The sequence below is a fragment of the Bactrocera oleae genome, chromosome 3 (genome assembly GCF_042242935.1).
Source record: "Bactrocera oleae isolate idBacOlea1 chromosome 3, idBacOlea1, whole genome shotgun sequence".
NCBI lineage: Eukaryota > Metazoa > Arthropoda > Insecta > Diptera > Tephritidae > Bactrocera > Bactrocera oleae.
Window position 1 is genome coordinate 57,566,678 of NC_091537.1, and position 26,729 is coordinate 57,593,406.

General features: G+C 35.7%; 2 pseudogenes; one reads left to right on the forward strand and one right to left on the reverse strand.

Annotated features, from left to right (window-relative positions):
- Positions 1–3,725: 3,725 nt before the first annotated feature.
- LOC138856096 (uncharacterized) lies at positions 3,726–21,190 on the reverse strand (annotated as a pseudogene).
- Positions 21,191–21,723: 533 nt separating this feature from the next.
- On the forward strand, positions 21,724–26,413 carry LOC138856097 (uncharacterized; annotated as a pseudogene).
- Positions 26,414–26,729: the final 316 nt, after the last annotated feature.

The window sequence follows — 26,729 nt, forward strand, 5'->3', positions numbered from 1 at the left end:
GAAAAGCTTCGTAACGTTTTTATTTTAAATGGTTTAATTGGTTTTGACTTACCGACCCCTAATAATTGGTGGATCCTGTCTACCAAAAATGCAACAGGTGTTCTGGTTATTCCGCACTTTATTTCGATGCAAGGCAATCCATTTATTCGCTTTAAAAAATGCTCCGTGTCACAAAATGTTCTTAGTAGTCTGCATGTGCGATATGATTGATGCGCCCCACCGCCCTTCTGTTTGGGCATGCTGTAACTTAAGTAAAAACAAGTAAGGAAAGGCTAATTTCGGATGTAACCGAACATTTTATACTCTCGCAAAGTCAAATGGTATACTCGTTTGAGATTTCTTTGTGGATTGACCGATATTTTCGGTGGAAGGTCAACTATAGCCACTGGGGTCCACATATTTAGTACGTAGGGACTTGAACAGTTTTGGTTCGATTTAGATAATTTTTGGTCACAAGGTGGCATACTTTAAACATATTATTCACGCAAAGTTTTATCCCGATATAATCATTGTTGCTTAATATGCATAGTGGAAAGTGAAAGAATCAGATGAAATTGAAAATAGTGTTATATGGGAAATAGGCGTGGTTGTAGTCCGATTTCGCCCATTTTCGCACTATAATATAGAAATATTAAAAGAATTCCTATTCCGATTCCTATAAAGTTATCTCATACCATCCCAGAGATAAAATTTAATGTCTCTGGCGTGTTTAGTGCTTGATTTATCGCGCTTTTAGTAGTTTTTAACAGAACCGTTATATGGGGAGTTGCCATCCCATTTCAACTATTTTCACACTGTAGGTAGAGGTTTTAAAAACATTTACGTCCAGTGAATTTTGTTATTATAGCTTTGGCGGTTTAGGAGATATGCACATTAAACCTATTAGAGGCGGGACCACGCCCACTTTAAAAAAAATTTTAACTGCAGATGCCCCTCTCTATTGTGATCCTGTATACCAAATGAGAGTCTTGTATCTTGTTGTGGAGCTTAGTTATGGCAATTTATTTGTTTTTGAATAATGGCGTTTTGTGGGCGTGGCATTGGTCCGATTACGCCCATCTGCAATACCAACCGTCTCACGGTACCAAGAAACATGTCTACCAAGTTTCATAAAGATATCTCAATTTTTACTCAAGTTAGAGCATGCACGGACGGACGGACGGACGGACAGACAGTCATCTGGATTTCAACTCGTCTCTTCATCCTGAACATTTATATATATATAACCCTATAGCTAACTCGATTAGTTTTAGGTGATACAAACAACCGTTAGATGAACAAAACTATTATACTCTGTAGCAACAGGTTGCGAGAGTATAATAAGGATATCATAAGTAAGGACGCCCACAAAACGCCATTAATCGAAACCCTGTAAATGATTGTAACTAAGATCTAAATTAAGATATAGTACTGTAATTTGGAAAAAGGGATCGTAGTAACAAGGGGAACCTCTGGGCTTAAAATTAAAAACAAAAGTGGCGTGGCCTCGCCCTCTCAAAGGTATATAACATTCTTCTAACATTTGTTATAGTGCGAAATCGGACTTCAACCACGTCTACTTATCATATAAGATAGTTTTAAATTTCATCCGATTCTTTCACTTTCTAATATGCAAATCAAGCACCAATGAATGTGTAGGGATAAAACTTCGCACGAATAATGCTTTTAAAGTTTGACCAAAAATTGTTCAAAACTGAGTAAAACTGTTCAGGCCCGTAGATACCGAATATGTGAACCCCAGCGGCTATAGTTGACTTTTTACCCAAAATGTCGATCAATGTGAATTGAAATTCAGAGAACTTCCTTTCCTGATAATGGTATTATATATCTGTATGTCAAAAATGAAATTGGAACTTCCGGGTGACTTTATACCGCATATATCAATGAAAATGAGAGAGCGTGTTTTATTCATAACAGTGTAGCAGTTTCAAAATGTGTGATATTTTAGTGAAATAAAGTGGACAAGTTTTCTTCAAAACTATGTGGATTAGCCCTGAATTAGAATAGGTCTAAACCTCATATCCCTAATATAATGAACTTCTATCCTCTAGTTGAAGTTTTCCACATCGACTTAATATATAATATGTAATGTTAGAAATAAATTGTAAAGATATTTATATTTACCCTTTTACAAGCGTACTTTTCCAAAGATTTGTGACCACGCATGCAAATGCTAGCAATAGATGCAAGTTAATACGATTTAAGTCACGATGCTTGAAACACTGGTGATACAAAACATTTTTAAAGACAATATGAGAGAAGTGACCGGTCATCGTTGCGGGGGGATCACAGATATGGAATAAAACCATTTTTACTAATACCGATCCGCGATTTAACTCCAAAGAGCATAAGTTTAATATGGCGCATAAATCTGCGCGTTATAATGAAGAACGAACTATCGGAGCACTGCATAGTCGATTTGTTTGCTTACTGAGCTCATTACCGTATTATTGTCAAAATAGGGTACGCCTATTGCACTCTACGCAACGGTGGAGAGTGAGAAGTCAAACAAACTTTAATAATGAAATGTTTGACAACCTTATATTTATAATAAATTTTGCCTCTTCGATCGATTTCATATCACATACATAGTATATCTAATTATAATAATTTAGCTGCCACGAACTAAAATATAGCAATAAAACTGAGTCTAAGATAATGGCCTTCAATGTAAATCATGAAGATACCAAATTTGATTGTTATTTATTTATGATTTCATCGAATAATGGATGTTTATTTCATTCGCAACACTTTTTGATATCCAATTTTGCCAGCCCCTAAAGAAGTTTTCCGGGCTTTGATTCTTGCAAGAGTATAAAATGTTCGGTTGCACCCGCACTTAGCTCTTCCTTACGAGTTGCACCCTCTTTATGAATATTCTTAAGACTAATAGCTTAAACACAATACGGGCGACGACGAACATTCGTCGTACTCGGTGACGCCGTCGGTGATTAGGACACACGATTGTGTATAAAGATCACACAATACGCGTCGGCGGCGAATTTCGAGCACCATGACGATTTTTGAGATAGAGCTATTTCTAAAACGGTATTGCCATATCAAAGAAAAATTTTTTTCAGTAAAGTTTAAGAAAATGTCTGCGTTGACAATATTAAGATTGTTTATTTTTGGTTTTGTCATTTATTGTAATATTTTTGAGCGCGGAGTACACACTAGGTGTCCATAAGCAAATAAAATGAAACAAAAAATTAATAGAAGAAATACGAAAATACGAGTGCCTCTACAATTTGTCTTCACCGGACTATAAAAATATATTTAAAAAAACCCAAATTTGGGAAGAAGTTGCCAAAACAATAAATTTGCCGGGTGAGTCGAAGAAATACCTCTTTTGTTATAAGCTTTTTCTAAAGTATTATTAATATTTGCAGAAGAAAGCTGTAGAAAACGATGAAAAGGACTGCGTGATTTGGAAGAAATGTTCTACTTCTACAAGTACAAGTACTCGAAAAGGTTATTACACTCCTCCAAATGCTTCAGCGCCAAAACAAAAAAAAGGTAGGCAGCAAGGAGTGCGTGGATACAGTGAAAGAGTTTGCAGCCGCGCCGCAATCTAGAGAACACGAGGATGCAACGTCACTTTTGTTCAAAAGCTTGGCGAGAAGTATAAGTGAGACTAACTTAACCCCTCAACGTATACGGCAGTTAGGAAACTAGAAATTACAAGTGTTTGACTAAAGTAATTTCTTTATGTATATGTATATTATTTAATTTTTTTTAGTGCAATTATGTAGCACAACTGTTGCTAACACTATTTTATCACTATTTTTTGGTGCTGCATGAATATTGCTGTGTAATATTTTCCACCTATTCGCTAGTATACCAAACGCATTTTCCATGTAAACTCTAGCGGAAGATAGCTTTTTATTGTAGTTTTGCTTCAGAGGAGACAAGTTGCGGCTAGGATATCGACGCATAAGGTTTTCCCTAAGTGGAATTACATTGTCCCCTACAAAGGAATACTGGAAGTCTTTATTTGTAATTAAATAAGGAAAGTATTTGTAATCATAAAAAATTGAATTATTTCCAAAATTCAGATTATTTAATTACCCGGAAGGAGATCAAGAGGAGAAAATACGATGTTTCCTCTAAATATCATATTAATAAAAGCACTTTCGGCGAAAATTTCGCAATCGCTTTGACTTCCTACTGCCCCAACATCAACAAAAGTAAATCTATAGTCGGAGTCACAATCTGCCATTAGAATAATGCTGAATGCTTTTTTATAATTAAAAAACATGTGAACCACTACGTCTTAATAGTACCTAGACAGCTCCGCATTCCGGTTTTTATATAAAATCTATAAATATAAAAATTTCATTTATAGAATAAATTTTTATTATTTAGCAAAAATGTAAAGTTCACCTTTCAGAAATGTTTTTCCATTCGGATTGGTTAGGTTGAGCAACATAGACTGTGTGTAATTCATTCCAAATTGCAGCGCAAGTTTTATAAATAATTTTCCTCACCGTTGAAAATCAAATTTCGTAAGACCATGACAGAAATTTAAGACAGCAGCCTTGCGATAAATACCTAAATATAACTTCCTGTTATTTACAATTCTAATATAAATTGTAAATATTAATATCATCAATGTATTTCCCAAACGTGTTTCTTCTCGAACAGCAATGGAGCTTGTCTTTTAATAAACAAAGAGCATTTAATTTGTGGACACTCATCCTTATTGCTTTGAAAAAGTACTCCTCATGCATAGATTTTAGCGATCGGGTGAGAAATCCGACAGCAGAGCAGCAATAGCGCTGTGCTCGCTAACTCTGCGCTCAAGGCTTGTCAAGGAGTGTCTGTTCTCACTATCGATGCTATTTCTACTGAGGACTTCTTAACCACACACGTTTGGGTACCTGTTGATAGCGGAATCGCTGGCAACTGCAAAGCCGATGAGCTAGGCAGAGGGGGCACATTGACCCACTCACATCGGAATGGGACCGAGCTGAATCTCCATTCAGCTCCGTCTTGCGTTCTTATCACTTCATCAATGGACTTCGCGACCGACCAAAGCCTATGCGACTGCGAGATCCTTTGGCCTAGGGTAGAATACAGAATATATACCAAACTACTTGCCCTTAGCAAAGTTCATTTTGCCAAAGTTGTATGGAGGAGGGTGAGGTGGAAACATTCAGGGACTTCCACCTCTATTGTCCAGCCTTTTCTAGACTGAGGTTAAAACATCTCGACAGTGTTACCTTCAGCGAACCAGAAGACAAAGCCGGAACTGACACTAGCCATCTCAACAAATTTGTAATAGGCTCAAAATGCTTTTGTCGATTTGTATGGGTCTTGTGATTCATTACATTGGAATTATAGATTCCACAACGGATTGGCATTCCAAGATGTTCAAGTGAGATTCCTGTTAGGATCGATCTCGCAACGAAATCTAACGTAACACCCTTCCTTTTCTTCAAGCCAATTGAATATTTGTAACCAGTCTCTACGAAATTTTTGCTTTGAAGGTCAGGCAAGTATTCATCAAAGATAAGTTAATTGACATGTCACAAAAGTTTAAGTTTTCATTTATCTGACGTCGATATCATTATATTCGCTTACTGCGGAGGTTTAAGGAGCTTTATGGTTATACATAAAAAAAACCAGTTAAAAAGTGTAATATTAATATAATATATAATATTTATTAAACTAAAGTATTTACTCGCCCATGACCCCTTTTTTAATTAATTTAATGCATGAAGAAGTAATCAAATTATTGACATGTTCCATCTTTCTTTTACAGTTTCAACGTATATTTGTAGAACTAATGGAAGTATAGTCAGATCTCTCATTTTCTACACATTGAACAGATGGTTCACAAACATAACTATTTTTGAGTTAGTATGAATAGGATACAAGATAGTATCCAATTTTGGGCGAACAAATTTACAGACTAATTTTCATTCGAAATACATCTGATAAAAAATATTGCCTACCAAAACCTTTCTTTTATCAACCAAACTAATAAAAGCAAATGAAATTACCAAGGTGCAATTGGACGAAATCGATGACGAGATCGTCCTATTGAACGACTAAGTATCTTATTAATAGAGGTGATCAACAGCATAATTCTAACAACGCTTCTGCACATTGCTCTCACTCTTATCTTGGAGCTGCTCACATAAAGCCAAAACCAGAAGAGCTACTATTGCAGCTAGGGCCTACGTCGGTTTTGAAAGCAAAGCTCCCTTTAATCATCGCACCATCAAACTGCGAAAAACCACATCTACATTGGGTACTAACAAATCATTAAATGTTAAACCATTTCTAAAACAGTAATCGTAAAAATTACAAATTACGATACGGAGCGGTAAAGAAAATATGGATTATTAAAAAATAAAGTTAATCAGAAAAAATCTGTTTAACAAAGAATAACAAAAAAATGCGTGAAAAATAAATAAAAGTTCAGATATTCCCATATACAAAGTCCAAATTGACAAATATCTAGCAATAGCTCCAATCAAGTCATCCAATCTGAACAATTTGTTATTAGATTGTAACGCTGCTTTGAACAGTAACGCAGGCCAAATGTCCTGAAGATATCTTGTCAGATTCAAAACTTTTTCATAAAAGGACTTAATTTTGTTCGGTTGGTCCTTATGGCAGCTATATAATATATAATCTGTGCTGAGTTTTATGAAGATATATTGTCAAATAAAGAAGTTTTACATGAAAGCACTTGTAATTGATCGATTACTTTTATGACAGATAAATGATATAGTGGTCCGATATCGGCGGTTCCGACAAATGAGCAGCTTCTTAGAAAGAAAGGGACGTGTGAAAATATTTCATAAAGTAGTCTAGTTCGCGTATATACATACATAAAGACGGACATGGCTAAATGGACCCAGTTCGTTATGTTGATCATCATACATACATATATACTTTATAGGGTATCCGACGTTTCCTCCTGAGGTTTTTCAATTGCGTGGCTAACTTAATAACACATGCGCTGAAAATGACCGGCTCTAACAAAGAAAACACGGTTTTTTTTGTTTAAAATTGGTTTTATTCATCAATATAATCTTCATCAAGAGCAACACAATCATTCCAGCGCCCCTCTAACATATCAATACCACTTTTGTAGAACGATTTGCCTTTTGCATTCAACATCAAACAGAGCTTTCGAGTTGGCTTTATATTGCATGAGCATTTGTCCATGAGAAATCTCTGTTCAAAATGTGTGCCGCGTTTGCTGACTGTTGACCAAAAACAGCAACGTGTTGATGATTCTGAGCAGTGTTTGGCGATGTTTAAACGTAACAAACAGGGATTTTTTTGCTCCCAGCAGCTGTTGTTTGTTCGCAGACCACAAAAAAAAGATCGCCGATAAGAAATTTCGCTCGAATGAGGAAGTTATCACTGAAAGTGAGGCCTATTTTGAGGCAGAACACAAATCGTTCTACAGAACTTCCACCCCTCTGTGGGCAAACTCAGATTGCTTTACTTGTGCTTGGCTTATCATCAGGACCAAGTTCGCTCCTGTCCTCTTGCTGGTTGTTGCCGAGCTCGTCCCGAACGCTGCTCTTTAATGGGAGAAACTAGCTCTTTTCGAGACTGGGCAATTTAAGGCCCTCCAGTTGATCCTCGGCATGGGTCGCATGATTCCTTGATCCAGCCCTTAATAGTATCCCCCGCCCATGGTAACGCTCCTTATCTGTATGTTGTGCTATTGAGGAACAACGAACGCGCAGGTAAAAAGTCTGACCTTAGCTAGATTCCTCACGACTACAGCAGGGGTTGACTGTTGCAAGCTCGTCACCCCTTACGACGTGAAACTGTGGTATTTATTACCAGTCGGCATCCTCGGGGATGGTTCAGCGGAGGATTTCCGCCAACCGGTAGTAGCAGTAAGATATTACAAATTTGATTCCTATAACTAGAAAAATAAACAGGCTTCTAATTATAAACTCTAAGATTATACAACGCAAACACAAAAAACCGATTTTGATGTGAGGTATTCAATGTGATGTACGAACTGTACAACCAACATCGACATAATACAGTTCCATTCAAATTGCTTAGGACTTATGCCCCGTACAGTATCCCCAGGATAATTGCACAACAAAAATTGCAAAATTTTTGGTTCAATAAACCGGGGAAGCAATTAACCGATACTCGTTTAATTGAACAGTTAGTTCAGAAAATCAATTAAACGGATAATCTGTACCACATTCGTAATGAAAGTATTAAAAAATATCTTGGTATTCTTTCGATAAACAAAGAAGTAGAGAAGTGGTCACTGTCAACCTTGCTTCAAGCATTCAAATCAGCTACAAAAGAAAGAATATATCAGTAGCTAAATAGCAGCAATGTACAATACTACCAAAAGGGTTCAGCCTCAACCTAAAGTTTGCCTACTCTGAACATGTTGCTACAAAGTATACTACATAGTTTTGTTCACCTAACGGTTGTTTGTATCACCTGAAACTAATCGAGATAGATATCTATAAATAAGACCATAAGCATTAAATTCCACAACCAGGATAGTAGAGAAGGACATAATAGGAGCAGGTGTAAAATTGGGACAATGGCGTGACACCGCCCACCTTTAGATGAAGTCCTCATATCTCAGGAACTACTGGACCAATTTTAATTCAATTTGGTTAACAAAGCATTCCTATCACACTGCGGTGGGTGAAATCGGAAGACAACCACGCCTACTTCCCATAGAACAAACGTTTAAATTCCATCTGATTCTTTCACTTTACAGTATACAAATCTAACATTAATCAAGTTATAAGAATAAAACTTTACACAAATAGTGCCCTTAAACTCTTTCATCTTACGCCCAAAAGCTCATTTCAAAAATGAGTAAAATCTGGTCAATACTTATCTTAGCCCCCATATACCTAATATGATATTTTATGTATGTATGTATATTTGTAGAGGGAATTTCTCTCTAAAATCAGTGTGTGCTATTGCCTTAAATGGATGAAATCAGGGCAATACTTCCCCTGATCCCTATATACCTAATATATGGTCTTTCTAGCATCCGCTTGAATTTATACCTTAACATATATATTTGTCAATTTGTGAGGTTTCTTATTGAAATTCCTTTGAGCCTCTATTTCTGATTAAAATCGGTCCTTTTGATTGAGTTTATATCATATAAATCTCATTTGAGTTAATTAGGTTGATATTAATATTAATATTTCGGACTTGTAAAATGTATTAGTGAAACTAAGTGAGTCTTAGACTTATAACATTTATAAATTAATAAGATAAAAAATTTTATTGTGATCCATTCACGATTTCGTCTAAGAATGAATGATGAATTCTTTCGAGCGAGAGTATAAAATGTTTGGTTACACCCAAACTTAGCCCTTTGGTTTGGTTCACCTAACGTTTGTTTGTATCACCTAAAACTAATCGAGTTATATATGTATAAATAAATGATCAGGGTGAAGAGACGAGTTAAAACCCATCCGTCCGTCTGTGCAAGCTGTTTACTAAAATAAAAATTATAGTAAAAATTGAGATATTATTACTTGTAAGAAACTTGGTACACATTTTTCTTGATACCGTAAGACGGTTCGTATTGCAGATGAGCGTAATCGGAAAACTGCCACGCCCACAAAACGCCATTAATCGAAAACTAATAAATTGCCATAACTAAGCTCCACAATAAGATAAAAGACTGTTATTTGGTATACAGGATCACATTATGGGGGGCATCTGCAGTTAAACATTTTTTAAAAAGTGGCGTGGTCCCGCCACCTAATAGAGTTAATGTGCTCATCTCCTAAACCAGTAAAGCTAAAGCTATAATAACAAAATTCACTGAGAACAAATGTTTTTAGCACCTCTAACGACAGTGTGAAAATGGGTGTAATCGGGCGGAAACCCCGCTTACACCCTCATATAACGGTACTGTTAAAGACTACTAAAAGAGCGATGAATCAAGCACTAAACGCGCCAGAGACATTAAATTTTATCTCTGGGATGGTATAAAATGACTTTATAGGAACCGCGTTCAAAATTATACAGTGGACGTGGAACCGCCCACATTTAGGTGAAAACCCATATCTTAGGATCTGCTTAACCGATTTCAGCCAAATTCGGTACATAATTCTTCTCATATTTCTATGCTATAGTGCGAAATAGGATTACAACCCGCCTATTTCCCATACAACACCATTTTAAATTCCATCTGATTTTTTCACTTTCCACTAAGCAAATCAAATAACAATGACTGTATCGGGGTAAAACTTTGCGTGAGTAATGCGTTTAAAGTATGCCACCTTGTGACCAAAAATTGTCTAAATCGAACCAAAACTATTCAAGTCCCTAGGTACTGAATTTTTGACCCCAGTGCCTATAGTTTCCTTTTTACCGAAAATATCGGTCAATGTGTAAAACATTTAATTGAAATTCATATAATAAAATAAATAAATAAAACTCTCGATAATAGTATGTGTTCATGCGACTCCTGATCCCGTGACATTTTGCGACTAAGCACACAACCCACCGTACAACATCATACAATACAACTTACCACAATGCAACATCATACACCAGCTACAACACACCATGTCACTCACCAACACAACCATATACAATTAACCAACCACACTATACACCCACACTGCAATCACCGTCTTTTCCCGAATGATCAAAAGGGACCAGTCATACCGGGATGGGCACTCTTTTCGATTTTATCCGTGACCTATAAGGTTCTACATTAAAAAGTTCCCGCAGAGCGATTTTCGTCGCATAAAATAAAAGTGAAATTATAAATTGAAGAGTGTATTATAAATTATTTAAAAACACAAATATAAGAAAGTGAACTTTTTATATTATAAAGTATTATCAACATATATATTATATAATATTAGGTAAAGTAAAAAGTTCGTTTGGTTTTTTATTGATTTTTCAAAAGATGATAACTTTGTGTACATTTGCGTCAAATATGCGCCGTTTTGTTCGTAAACTTGTTGCCAACTTCATTATACCCCTCTCGTAGAAGACTGCGTCCCTATTGCCAAAAAACTCGGACAGCCAATTTTCACAGGCCTCTCTTGAGGCCAACTTCTCACCATTAAGCGCGTTCGCCATGGACAGGAAAATATGGTAATCACTTGGTGCCAGGTCCGGACTATAAGGTGGGTGCATTAGAACCTCCCATCCGAGCTTCAGGAGCTTCTGGCGAGTCGCCAAAGACGTGTGTGGCCTGGCGTTGTCCTGATGGAACACAATTCGGCCTCTGTTGATCAAAGATGGCCTCTTCTGGATGAGTGCTGCCTTCAAGCGGTCCAGTTGTTGGCAGTAGAGGGCCGAATTGAGCGTTTGGCCATAGGGGAGCAGCTCGCAGTAGATGATTCCTTGCCCATCCCACCAAACACACAGCAAAACCTTCCTGGCCGTCAATCAGGGCTTGGCCACCATCTGGGCCACTTAGCCGAGTTTTTACCACGACTGTTTGCGCTCGATGTTGTCATAAGTGACCCATTTTTCATCGCCAGTCACAATCCGCTTCAGAAACGGGTCAATTTTGTTGCGATTCTGCAGCGATTTGCAGATGGAAATTCGGTCCATCATGTTTTTTGCGTTAGTTCGTGTGACACCCAAACATCTAGCTCCTTTTTGAATCTCCAATCTCCATCTTGGTTCCAAACGGTTTTCAGGCTTATCTTTAGTTCCTCAGCAATTAAATAAGTGCTCACGTGACGGTCTGTTTCCACTATTTCCATGATTTTATCGCAATTTTCGACGGCAGGCCTCCCGACGCGTGGTGCATCTTTGACATCGAAATTACCGGAACGGAACTTAGCAAATCACTTTTGTGCTACACGTTCGTTTACAGTATTGGGCCCATAAACTAAATTAATGTTTTCATCCGCTTTGGCTGCTTTTTCGCTTTGATCGAAGAAAAATTGTAAAATATAGCGAATTTTCTCTTTGTTTGTGTCCATCTTTGACGAGCGCTCACAACGAACTGAGTAAGTCAATCGAAAAACTATCAAAGACAAACAGCGAATAAACACGTTTTCAGCGACGTATAGTATGACATGATGCGACACGTAACACTAGTACTATGGACAATAACGCCATCTCTTAGATAAAAACCGAACGAACTTTTTACTTGACCTAATATAATATTAACGTGAAATTAATTAATGGGTTTAAAAAATTAATTAAAGAGTTTTTTACTAAAAGTAGTGCAATAGTACAAGTGAGTATAACACCGCACCCAATGTGAAAAAATAAGTGAAGTCACCAAATGGTCCTTCGAGCCTTTTTGAAAGGCACCTAAAGAAAAAAAAAGAAAAAACGTAAAAGTTAAAGTGATTATTACATATACAAACATCTAAATACATACTAACAGTGGTTAAACAAAAATATTACAACGGCCGCGAAATCCATTGATATACAAAACTAACACAAAAAATCACCAAAAATTAAAAACGGGCGCGATTTAACACAAACTAAGAGAAAAAATCAACATAAAGCACGGAAATTAAATCCACCAAGCACGCAGAGAGGAGGACAGTAACGCACAGGAAAAACGCTGGAGACAAGAACAAAATTAACACAGAACAGAAAAACGAGAAGAAACATACACATTCATAAGTAATACTCCCAAAAACCCTTGGCGAAAAAAATGAGTCCATTCCAATTAAATTTTAAAATAGAGGCATTTTATGCACATATGTATGTTGATTTACAGTTTTATCGGTATTTCGTTAGAAATAAATAACCGAACAAAATAACTGAAAAAGAAAACAATATACGGTATCTGCCTCAGCTTATTTTGTGTCTCCAAACACACCGTTATATTCTTTCAAAAAAAAAAAAAAATTTTGGCAAAGTCAAGTATTCCTACTTGCAACTTACTTTCCAGCGATACCCCTTGGGCTAATCAAGCAACAAGCAGGATCGCCTGTAGCACATAAGCAAAGGCTAAGAAAAACAAAAAATTAAACATACCTATAATTTAAATACAAAATTTTTGGGCTTTAAAACTTTGCCGCGAAATGTATTAACCGCAAGTAACATCTTTTCTAACATGCCTACATAATCATATGGTACATACATAAATTAACTAATTTTAAAAGTTCCAAAAAAATTACTGTTGTTCAAATACCTGCCTGCTTAATTCGTGTCTCCAAACACAACACAAGACAAAATACAAAAACAATTTTATAGGTCAAGTTCATCGACTTGCAAACTTTGCAGCGTTACCCCTTGGGCCCATAAAGCAACAAGCAGGATCGCTCAGTACATATAAGCAAAGGCAGAAAGAAAAAAAAAACAACAATACAATTATCGGCATTTATGTATGTACACATATATTCTTAACATTGGCACATTTCCCGCGCTAAATATATACCGCAACTCAACCTTTTTGCTCTTCTCATTTCTTCTATATATGCTCTTAAAAAACAAATATATACATATAAAATAATATAGTTAGAAATATATATACAAGTATATACAATAATACTAATACCAGGCACTCTCAGCGAAACTTTGCAAAAACGCGTTAGATGTATGCATGTACATATATATTTACAAATATTATATATATCTGTATATATCACTAAAAAATATACGGTCAAAACGGATAATCATAACCAAACAAATGAAAATAAAATTAACATACATATGTATGCTAATATACATATATACACATATATATACATTTGGTTTTTAGAACAATTTTATTTTCGCGTTCCTTTTGTACAAATGTATATAGATACATATAACAAAAGCGAATATACATACATACATACAAAATATACAAATTAGTCGCGAGTGAAACGAATACCCAGCAAGCAAATTTCATAAAATTTTAAGATAATAATAATACGGACATAAATTTTAATAACATCTAAATTGACTTGTCCGATAAAACAAAAAATTTCAATAGACTAATTTTACAATCAAAGCTTTCAACTGAAAACAAAAAAAAAAAAAATTTTTAACTACAGCTTTGTGTAGCAAACTAAAAATATTTACTACAATCAGATTATAGCAATTTTCTTTTATTAAATTTAATACAAAACTATCTTAATAGCTAGCTAATAGCTTTCAATTTATTTCAAAACATTATAAATGTAATCTGATAAATCAAAAGAGGTTAAACCACGAACACCTCTATCATTAGAAATTCCAAAAATGGCTGATGATGATAAAGCACAAGGCACACCCGCAGAAGCTACACGCTCAGAGCAGGGTGCAAAACAAAAGAGAACCAAAGACAATTCCCGGTCAAGGTTCATAACTGAAAGTGACAGTTTTATTAGATACTGCACACGGTGTTCGGCTTCGCCTATTAACGACAATGCAGAATCAGTCCTAAATTTAAAAATTCAAAACATAGATAATATATGCAATGATATTAGACCAAATAATTTTATTAAGACCAAGTAGAGCCACTACTCCTCCTCCGAGATTAGTTACAAATCCAAGAGAAAACCTAGATGCAGGTATATTTTTAAAAGAACCAGCTTGTGATACTGAAGTTTTTCATGGAGGTTAGGATCAATGGCCGTCCTTCCGGGACATGTTCACTGCCGTGTATATCAACCATCCTAAACTTTCACGAGCACAAAAACTGTACCATATCAGATACAAAAGAAAAGGGGAAGCAGGCAGTATTGTCAAGCGTTTCGCTTTGAATGACGAACATTTTAATCTGGCTTGGGATGCACTGGTCAAAAGATACGAAAACGAAAGAGTATTGGTAGCTAACCAAATAACTTTTTTAATGAATTTACCAAAAATTCAACAAGAAACCAGCCAAGAATTTCAAAAACTATACTCGACAGTGACTAATTGCTTATCTGTGTTAGAAACACAAAATGTATCTACAGAATCGTGGGACCCTATCCTAGTAAATATTTGCGCAGCGACACTACCTGATGCTGCTTTGCTACGATGGGAGCAATCACTAGTGGCAAGGAAGAAATCGCCAAAATGGCATCAAATGAAAGAATTTTTAACAACTCAGCACGAAATAGCTGACCGAGTAGACAAAAAGGTAGTTAAGCCAAAAGGTCATCAAAATGACTCAAATAAAAACTTTTTAAACCCCAAGTCAGTAATAACACAGAATATAATAAACACGTTAATAGAAGCCAAACATTCATGTCAAATCAAACAAACCTTTGGCAATCATTATGTGAAATCTGTAAAGGAGGACATAATATAAGATCTTGCGAGAAATTTAAAAAAATGTCCGTTTCCGATAGAAACAATCTTGTATGACAACATAAACTTTGCATCAACTGTCTGTCCAATTCTCATGTCACAAAAGACTGTGAAAGCAAATTTAGTTGTGTGTACTGTCAACGACGACATCACTCATTGCTTCACATAACCAATTTTACAAATATGAAGCAAAATCATATACATAAAACCACGGGTCTAGTCGCCACAACCAAATCAGGTAATTCCGAAATCCCGAATACCGAAAATAAAGAGGAACACTCATGTTGCTCAAAAACATCAAAAGTTCAAGCTCTTCATTCAGAGAATGAAAGCAAAATTATTTTACCCACAGCGGTCATTTCTATAGAACATAAAGGATATTTATTCAAATTAAGAGCATTAATAGATCAAGGCTCTCAAAGATCCTTTATATCATCAAAAACTCAGAATCGGCCAAAATTTCCAGTCAAAAATTCCAGTTTTCAAATTTCGAGAATGGGCGGAAGAATTATACAAAATTCATACATATAAGCAAAGGCAGAAAGAAAAAAAAAACAACAATACAATTATCGGCATTTATGTATGTACACATATATTCTTAACATTGGCACATTTCCCGCGCTAAATATATACCGCAACTCAACCTTTTTGCTCTTCTCATTTCTTCTATATATGCTCTTAAAAAACAAATATATACATATAAAATAATATAGTTAGAAATATATATACAAGTATATACAATAATACTAATACCAGGCACTCTCAGCGAAACTTTGCAAAAACGCGTTAGATGTATGCATGTACATATATATTTACAAATATTATATATATCTGTATATATCACTAAAAAATATACGGTCAAAACGGATAATCATAACCAAACAAATGAAAATAAAATTAACATACATATGTATGCTAATATACATATATACACATATATATACATTTGGTTTTTAGAACAATTTTATTTTCGCGTTCCTTTTGTACAAATGTATATAGATACATATAACAAAAGCGAATATACATACATACATACAAAATATACAAATTAGTCGCGAGTGAAACGAATACCCAGCAAGCAAATTTCATAAAATTTTAAGATAATAATAATACGGACATAAATTTTAATAACATCTAAATTGACTTGTCCGATAAAACAAAAAATTTCAATAGACTAATTTTACAATCAAAGCTTTCAACTGAAAACAAAAAAAAAAAAAATTTTTAACTACAGCTTTGTGTAGCAAACTAAAAATATTTACTACAATCAGATTATAGCAATTTTCTTTTATTAAATTTAATACAAAACTATCTTAATAGCTAGCTAATAGCTTTCAATTTATTTCAAAACATTATAAATGTAATCTGATAAATCAAAAGAGGTTAAACCACGAACACCTCTATCATTAGAAATTCCAAAAATGGCTGATGATGATAAAGCACAAGGCACACCCGCAGAAGCTACACGCTCAGAGCAGGGTGCAAAACAAAAGAGAACCAAAGACAATTCCCGGTCAAGGTTCATAACTGAAAGTGACAGTTTTATTAGATACTGCACACGGTGTTCGGCTTCGCCTATTAACGACAATGCAGAATCAGTCCTAAATTTAAAAATTCAAAACATAGATAATATATGCAATGATATTAGACCAAATAATTTTATTAAGACCAAGTAGAGCCACTACTCCTCCTCCGAGATTAGTTACAAATCCAAGAGAAAACCTAGATGCAGGTATATTTTTAAAAGAACCAGCTTGTGATACTGAAGTTTTTCATGGAGGTTAGGATCAATGGCCGTCCTTCCGGGACATGTTCACTGCCGTGTATATCAACCATCCTAAACTTTCACGAGCACAAAAACTGTACCATATCAGATACAAAAGAAAAGGGGAAGCAGGCAGTATTGTCAAGCGTTTCGCTTTGAATGACGAACATTTTAATCTGGCTTGGGATGCACTGGTCAAAAGATACGAAAACGAAAGAGTATTGGTAGCTAACCAAATAACTTTTTTAATGAATTTACCAAAAATTCAACAAGAAACCAGCCAAGAATTTCAAAAACTATACTCGACAGTGACTAATTGCTTATCTGTGTTAGAAACACAAAATGTATCTACAGAATCGTGGGACCCTATCCTAGTAAATATTTGCGCAGCGACACTACCTGATGCTGCTTTGCTACGATGGGAGCAATCACTAGTGGCAAGGAAGAAATCGCCAAAATGGCATCAAATGAAAGAATTTTTAACAACTCAGCACGAAATAGCTGACCGAGTAGACAAAAAGGTAGTTAAGCCAAAAGGTCATCAAAATGACTCAAATAAAAACTTTTTAAACCCCAAGTCAGTAATAACACAGAATATAATAAACACGTTAATAGAAGCCAAACATTCATGTCAAATCAAACAAACCTTTGGCAATCATTATGTGAAATCTGTAAAGGAGGACATAATATAAGATCTTGCGAGAAATTTAAAAAAATGTCCGTTTCCGATAGAAACAATCTTGTATGACAACATAAACTTTGCATCAACTGTCTGTCCAATTCTCATGTCACAAAAGACTGTGAAAGCAAATTTAGTTGTGTGTACTGTCAACGACGACATCACTCATTGCTTCACATAACCAATTTTACAAATATGAAGCAAAATCATATACATAAAACCACGGGTCTAGTCGCCACAACCAAATCAGGTAATTCCGAAATCCCGAATACCGAAAATAAAGAGGAACACTCATGTTGCTCAAAAACATCAAAAGTTCAAGCTCTTCATTCAGAGAATGAAAGCAAAATTATTTTACCCACAGCGGTCATTTCTATAGAACATAAAGGATATTTATTCAAATTAAGAGCATTAATAGATCAAGGCTCTCAAAGATCCTTTATATCATCAAAAACTCAGAATCGGCCAAAATTTCCAGTCAAAAATTCCAGTTTTCAAATTTCGAGAATGGGCGGAAGAATTATACAAAATTCAAATAAAGTTTGCCCAATCACCATGGTCTCTCCGAACACGGATATACGAATAGCTGCACAAGCCATTGTTCTACCGCAGCTCACTAATTTGCTTCCAAGCTATGAAGTAAATAAAAAACAGTGGGAAAAATGCTCATATCTCAAATTAGCAGATCCGAACTGCCATACCCCATCACAAATCGACATATTATTAGGCAGCGACTTAATATCTCAAATAATTCTTGAAGGTATAGAGAAAATCTCTAATAAATTGTTGGCCCAAAACACAATCTTTGGATGGATATTAAGTGGCCAAGTCACAGAAAAAATTATTTCCTTCACAACTCAAGTTGAAATCATTGAAATAATCAACTCAAAAAATTCTGGGAAGTAGAAGAATTACCCCAAATCACACAACCTTCAGAAGAAGACCTGACATGCGAAGCCTATTACAAGTCCACAACAACAAGAAACGAACATGATCCTTAGGTTGTGCGACTCCCGTTCAAGCCCACCTTTCCAGAAACTATAGCTGTAGGCCACTCTAGAATATCAGCAGTCCAGCAATTCCTAAGTTTGGAAAAAAGCTCACAGCAAAGGTACGAGTTGTCGTTAATGCTTCAAAGTGTACGAGCTCAGGCAAATCAATCAATGATGTACTATACATAGGGCCAACATTACAACCTGATCTCATGCTGCTAATACTAAATTAGCGCATGTTTTCAATGGAGATGTAGAAAAAATGTATAGGCAAATTTTAGTACATAAAGATGACCAAGATTTCCAGCGGATAGTCTTCCGAAAATCAAGTAATAGTTCAATCAGCGACAAAAAACTTAAAACAGTTACCATTGGCATCAATTGTGCACCCTATTTAGCCATTAGGACATTACATGAAGTGGCAAAAACCTGTCAAACAAATTTGCCTTTCGCAACTCCTGTGCTTCAAAAACAAACATACGTTGACGATATTCTATCAGGTAGCCACAGTCTCTCATTAGCATGCGAATCACTATCTCAAGTGATCAAAGCACTAAATTCAGCCGGGTTCCCCCTAAAGAAAATTACATCAAATCATCCTGAGATAATAAAAGACATAAAAAGGGAAGACTTATTTAACAGATCAATTCTCATACACAATTGAGTCAATATCTGCAATATACGCCATAACCAAACGTCAAATACTTTCCTCGGTGGCAAAACTTTTCGACCCCGCAGGATGGCTTTCGCCAATAATGATTCAAGAAAAAATCCTCATTCAAGAACTGTGGCAAGATGACACTGAATGGGATGAGCAAGTAAAACCCATACGTTCAACCAAGTGGGTTCAATTTGCTAACAATCTACATACCATCTCGGAAATTCGATTTCCTCGATGGGTAAATTTCGCACCTGATTATAATGTAGAACTACATGGCTTATGTGATGCCTCTGAAAAGGCCTATTGTGCAAAAGTTTACGTACGCACTAAATATGATAACAAAATATCTTTACGTCTTTTCGTAGCCAAAGCCAAAGTTGCTCCCCTGAAGACACTAAGCCTGCCACGGCTCGAACTGAATGGTGCACTTCTGTTAGCAAAACTAGTTTCAATTGTCCAATCCCATCTGAAATTAACCAATCACAAAATGTACCTTTGGTCAGACTCAGAAATTGTTTTAGCATGGTGAGAAAAACCAACATATACCTGGAAGACTTTTGTATCTAACCGTATATCTTAGTTGGCCCAGCACAATGGCAACATGTTGCAAGTGCAGATAATCTAGCGGTTCTTGGGACTAGAGGCTGCAAACCACTTCATCTCACCAGCACTACACTCTGGTGGAACGGTCCTACGTGGTTAACAGAATCACAAGAAGTTTGGCCAAAGTCTACCGCTCGCAATATAATAGCTCCTAAAATTCGGAAAATTGAAAATTTTCATATCACTCCTGTTGAATATGATATATTACATCGATTTTCATCATTCCCAAAAGCACTAAGAGTAGTCGCTTACATGTTTAAATTCATCCAAATGATTCTTCCGTATAACTAACGCATTCCGACCTGCAACATGCCAAGGTCAGCCTTATTACATATACACAAACTCGCTATTTCATTCGGGAGAAATCAAAGTTAGTCGAAAGACGACCCCTCGATAAGGGAAGCTCACTTCTCGTTTCAAATCCTTTTTTGGACACTAAAGGATTAATCCGGGCACATGGAAAACTTGTAAATTCCAGCCTTAGTCATAACGAACGACATCCCATTATAACTCCCGAGAAATCCCGTTTTACTTATTTATTTCTAATATATCTTCACCAACTTACATTACATGGTGAGCATCGCTTGATGCAACAAATGGTCCGACTAGAATTTTATATACCGCGCCTAAAGCCACAAATTAAAAGAACGATTTTCATGTGTTTGCACATTATACAAGCACAAAATACGCATGCAGATCATGGCAGCTTTGCCACCTGAACGCTGCAATTTTGCTCTTCCCTTTACCATTACTGGGGTCGATTTTTCTGGACCTTTCCAGATAAAGGCCTCTATGTTAAGGTCTTCCTCATTCAGAAAAGGGTATGTGGCTGTCTTTGTATGTTTCACGACATAGGCATTACACCTCGAGCTATGTTCGGATCTGTATACTGCACTTTTTCTTGCAGCATTTGCACGCTTTGTCGGACGACGCGGATTCAAAAATTATGAGCGACAATGGGAAAAACTTTATCGGAGCGCAAAGAGCCACAGAGAAAGTGTTTGTAAAATTTACTAAAGAAGTCTCCCCAGAAATTGTTAAAAAATATGCATCACAAGAAATCGATTGGCAGTTTATACCCCTTGTTCTCCCCACATGGGCAGACTCTGGGAATCAGCTGTAAAAAGTTTTAAGTCCCATTTAAAGAAAACGGCAGGTAATCATAAATTAAATTATGAGGAACTTACCACACTACTCGTTCGTATAGAAGCCGTACTAAATTCAAGACCCATCTCACCACTCTCGCAAGATCCCTCCGATTTCACAGCACTTACACCTGGACATTTCCTCAGAGGGGCTCCACTTCTCGCCATACCTGAGGCAGAAGGTGACTCACTCAATTTAGTAGACCGATTGGAAAAAATTAAGATACTTCATCATGAATTTGAAAACGATCCAGAAGGAACCAAATACGGGGGAATCCGTCATCATACATGATGAATGCCTTCCTCCAACCGAATGGCAACTAGGCCGCATTGAAAAGATCCATCGGGGAAGATATGGTCACATAAGAATAGTAGTCGTATGAACACAAACTGGTATACTAACTCGACCATTAGTAAAATTGTGTTTTCTTCCGAACACCGAAGAACCGATTACACAAACCCCGCCAAGACAAGCGCATAAATATAATCAAAACCGACAATTAATTCGTTTAACTCGAAATACTACCGTTTTATAATCCGTACATGCAAATCTAACACTAACACACGCGATTAAAAATTAATATAGTTACATATACAAATATATATATATATATATATCTATTTTTCAAACCAACTAACAAATATCATAATTCAAAATTATGAGCCAAACCATATTTTAATATATTCCTATTCCAATAGAAATGGACGTAGAAGATATCCACAGCACTCCCAAGACTGTAAGGGCCGTAATTGCTGCGCCTAGAGCATCAGCTACACCCATCGTAGCACCAAGGATGCAAAGCGCCACGAGTCCGCCAAGCCAATCATCTGCAGCAGCAGGCCCCCATGTAACTAATATCAGGATTTTCGAACATTCGTCTGACTTTACTCCATATGATTGGTGATGGTATGTGAGGTACCTTAATGAAACAGTGGGAGCATTTTATTAGTCTGTGGCATGTTAGTAGTATGTAGTATTGGCAAAAATTGATAAAATCGGGTTAATGCTACCCTCTAATTTCATATACTACTTATAATACTTCTCGTATGTCGGTCAGTGAGTATTAAATTTTTTTTTATAAATAAAATTGCTTCAAAATATGTTCTCTATGCTCGAGTATAGCTGAGCAATGTAAAAATTAATATCTTTCTCTATCCCCAATATATAGGTATATGATTTCCGTCTTTCCTCTTGACTTTAAACCGTTCCGGTTGATCAAGATATGAGATTTTAATGTAATTAAGTGGATAAGTTTTCTTAAAAATTATGGTTGGTTTGACGCTGAGTTAGAATGAAAATAGTATATACCTTGATCTAAACCTCACACCTTTATATAATGAATTTCGATTCTCTGGTTGAAGTTTTCCACACAAGATTATAATATGAAATTTAGCCACTTTGGTAGAGTTAATACCACATTCATACTAACAAGTATGTATATCTCACTTCAAGTCGTTTTTTGTTTTTTTTTTATACTCTCGCAACCTGTTGCTACAGAGTATAATAGTTTTGTTCACCTAACAGTTGTTTGTATCACCTAAAACTAATCGAGTTAGATATAGGGTTATATATATATAAATGATCAGGATGACAGATGATCCGGGTGACTGTCTGTCCGTCCGTCCGTCCGGCCGTGCAAGCTCTAACTTGAATAAAAATTGAGATATATTTATGAAACTTGGTAGACATGTTTCTTGGTACCGTGAGACGGTTGATATTGCAGATGGGCGTAGTCGAACCACTGACTCGCAATAAGATACAAGACTGTTGTTTGATACAAAGGATCACATTAGAGAGGGGCATCTGTAGTTAAATTTTTTTTTTAAAAATGGGCGTGGTCCCGCTCCTAATAAGTTTAATGTGCATATCTACTAAACCGCTAATGCAATAATAACCAAATTCACTGAGAGCAAATGTTTTTAGCACCTCTATTGAAGGTGTGAAAATGGGTGAAATCGGGTGACAAGCCCTCCCACTCCCCATATAATGTTAAAACTGTTAGAAAACTGTACTGTTAAAAAATACTAAAAACGCGATAAACCAAGCACTAAACACGCCAGAGACATTAAATTTTATCTCTGGGATGGTATGAGATGAATTTATAGGAACCGCGTTCAAAATTAGTCAGTGGGCGTGGCACCGCCCACTTTTAGGTGAAAACCTATACCTTGGTACCTGCTTAACCGATTTAAACCAAATTTGATACATAATATTCTTTTTATATATCTATGTTATGGTGCAAAAATGGGTGAAATCGGATTACAACCACGCCTATTTTCTATATGACACTATTTTAAATTCCACTTGATTCTTTCACTTTCCACTATGCAAATCAAACAACAATGATTATATCGGGGTAAAACTTTGCGTGAATAATACGTTTAAATTATGCCCCCTTGTGACCAAAAATTCTTTAAATCGAGCCAAAACTGTTCAAGACCCCTTAGTGCTAAATATCTGGACTCCAGTGCCTATAGTTGACCTTCTACCGAAAATATAAGTCAATCCACAAAGAAATCTCAAACGAGTATATCCATTTGACTTTGAGAAAGTAAAAAATATTCGGTTACATCCGACCGTACTTGTTTTAATTTTCGCTGACGCAAACTAAAATATAGCAATAAAACTGAGACTAAGTTTATGGTCTCTAATATAAGTCAAGAAGATACCAAATTTGATTGTAATTTAATCACGATTTCATTTAATAATATATGTTTAATTCTTTCTCAACTTTGCCACACCTGAAGGAATTTCCTGGCCTTTGATTCTTTCGAATTACAAGAGTATAAAATTCTTGGTTCCGCCATAGCACCCAATATCGGGTATATATGGACCCTAGCTCCAACATACTTTATGTAAAATATTCAAACTTCCGTTTGGCTTTATATAAACGTAAAATATAAGATATACAACAGTTTAATACCGAAAATGTGTGAAATCGATCCACAAATTTCCCCAGCATACATGTACTACTTATGGTATAATCTTATGTTATAATTCGTTTCGTTAATTTTATAATTTAATGTATATATTGTAAATGGACAGTTTTTCGTAAAAATAAAGTGGTTTATCGTTGCATATGAATGAAATTCGTCTAGACCTTTGTTTAAACCTTATAACTCTAATATACTGGTTTCCGCTCCTTTCGTACAACAGCAACCTCATATACCCCACATATTAAATTTAACCCCTTTGGTTCACATATATCATGTTTAAGTTAAATACTTCTTTTTGTTAAAGTTAACATTTCGGAGAAAAAATAGTATCTATCTAAAATAGTAAAGCTATGATCAATAACATAAGTTAATTAGATACCAAATAATAATCGAGTAATAAATGTTGAATTGAAAATTTTTATACTTTCGCAACTAGTTGCAACAGAATATAGCTTTGTTCGCCAAACGGTTGTTTGCATCACCTAAAAACAACAAAAAATAACAAAATATACCAGACAACAATGTAAAAAAGTTTCTTAGAGTGCTGGACTTTGTATAGAGCAAAAATATCTTTTTAGAAAAAATCGCGTGAGATAAATATTAGTAGTGTAGTATCAAAAGGGCTAAAGATCCTTTTTATGTGGTAATAGATAAACTACGACCCCATCGGTTAAAATGCTACAGTGTATTATTTCAGTTTTGCGACGCATTTTAATATGAAGGTCATGAGGTGAACTGTAAACTCAGGAAAATTACATTTTTACCTAGCGTCATTGGCAACTTATGAAAGGTTTAAATATTAAGACAGAAAGAAGAAAATCTACATACCTGCTCTACATATGTGTATACCATCAATACCGTCTTTACCATAAGGGCTCACGGGGCCCGTGCCCAGGGCCTCTTTTCTCAGGGGGGCCCCGAAGGACATACAATTTTTCTCACACATTTATTCTCAAAACATTTTTGTCGGACACATTACTTTTTTTCGGAAATTAGTAACCCTATAAGAAGGTATTATACACGCACGAAGGCTTATACACTATACACAGATACTGTGGGCATATACTACAATATTATATCAATGAGTGCGGCTACTCCTACTGTACAAATTGATAATATTTCCGAACGCATCCTACCTAATTTAGTAAGAACACCATCTAGCGATCACTCACGCAATCACTCCGATTCAAAAGTCAAGCTGCACCATCTAAACAAGGCCTAACATAAATATCGACATTGTCTATGGTCGGGGAATCCCCGAATGATGTATTAAACTTTCAGTCTGTTATTATGAGTGAGTGGAGTTATTTTGTATCATTTCATATTTAAAATTTAGTAAGATAAACAAAAGTTTCGATTAGTTCGTTAAAACATTATTTCATTATGTCGAAAAGAACATATTTAAGTGGTTCACAAAAAAGAAAAAAAAAATACAGCTCAAAAAGAAATAACGGACAGCTAGACAAAAGTAGTACCTCTGAAAGTTACCAGGAAAAAGAGGTTACGTGTCACGGAAATGACAATCACACATCAGATGCTAAACCATCGACTTCAACCTACTATGAATTAATAACTGCAAGCTTAGAGAATGTATCTGTGTCTGTGTCTCCTGATCCTGGTACTTACTGTGACGACATTTTACCGGAAAAAGTCTGCGATATTTGGTTTCGAAAAGGGCCAGAGTTTTTCCACAATATAAACAGTGACTTCTCCGAAACTTCTACTAGTTTTCCAGTTTCAAATGGTAAAACAAAAACAAGATGCTTGACAAAAAATATCTTTATTCGTAAATTGACGAATGGTGAGTCTTTAGAAAGAAAATGGCTTCTTTATTCACCAGCAAAGAAATCTGTATACTGTTATTGCTGCCGTCTATTTAATACCACTACCGGTGCTGGACATAATTTAAGTTCTCCTAATGGATATAAAGATTGGAAGCATATAAGTAACTTATTGATAGAGCATGAGAACAGTTTACAGCACAGGGAATTTATGATGAATTATGTTGCAAGAATGAAAACTACTGGACGAATTCATACAGAGCTGCTGTACCAATATAATAAAGAAATTAACTATTGGAAGAATGTACTTAAGAGGATTGTTGCAGTAGTGAAATTTTTGGCTTCAAGAGGTCTTGCTTTTCGTGGTGATAATAAGACATTAGGATCGCAAAATAATGGGAATTATTTGGGATGCTTAGAACTGATTAGTGAGTTTGATCCTTTTCTTGCTGATGACATACAAAACTGCGGAAATCGTGGAAAAGGAAGTACATCATATTTATCGGCAAATATTTGTAATGAATTTATTAATTTAATGGCACAGCAAGTTTTGAAAACCATTGTCAAAGAACTTAAAACAGCAAAGTACTACTCTATTAGCGTAGATTCTACACCAGATCTGTCCCACGTTGACCAACTGACTTTCATAGTTAGATACGTTAAAGACGGATAGCCTATTGAGAGATTTTTGCAATTTTTGCAATATATAGCAGATACCATTTTAAACTTTTTTGAAAGCCTTGATATTTCTATAAAAGATTGTCGCGGGCATAGCTACGACAATGCGTCAAATATGTCTGGAAAGTACTCTGGTGTTCAGTCAAGAATAAAAGAAGTTTGCGAATTTGCGATTTACGTTCCATGTGCGGCACATTCGCTGAATTTAGTGGGTGTTCAGGCTGTTGAGTGTGTTACTGAAGCAGTTCTTTCAATTTGTACAAAAATTGTTTAATTTTTTTTCGGCTTCGACAAAACGATGGAAAACTTTG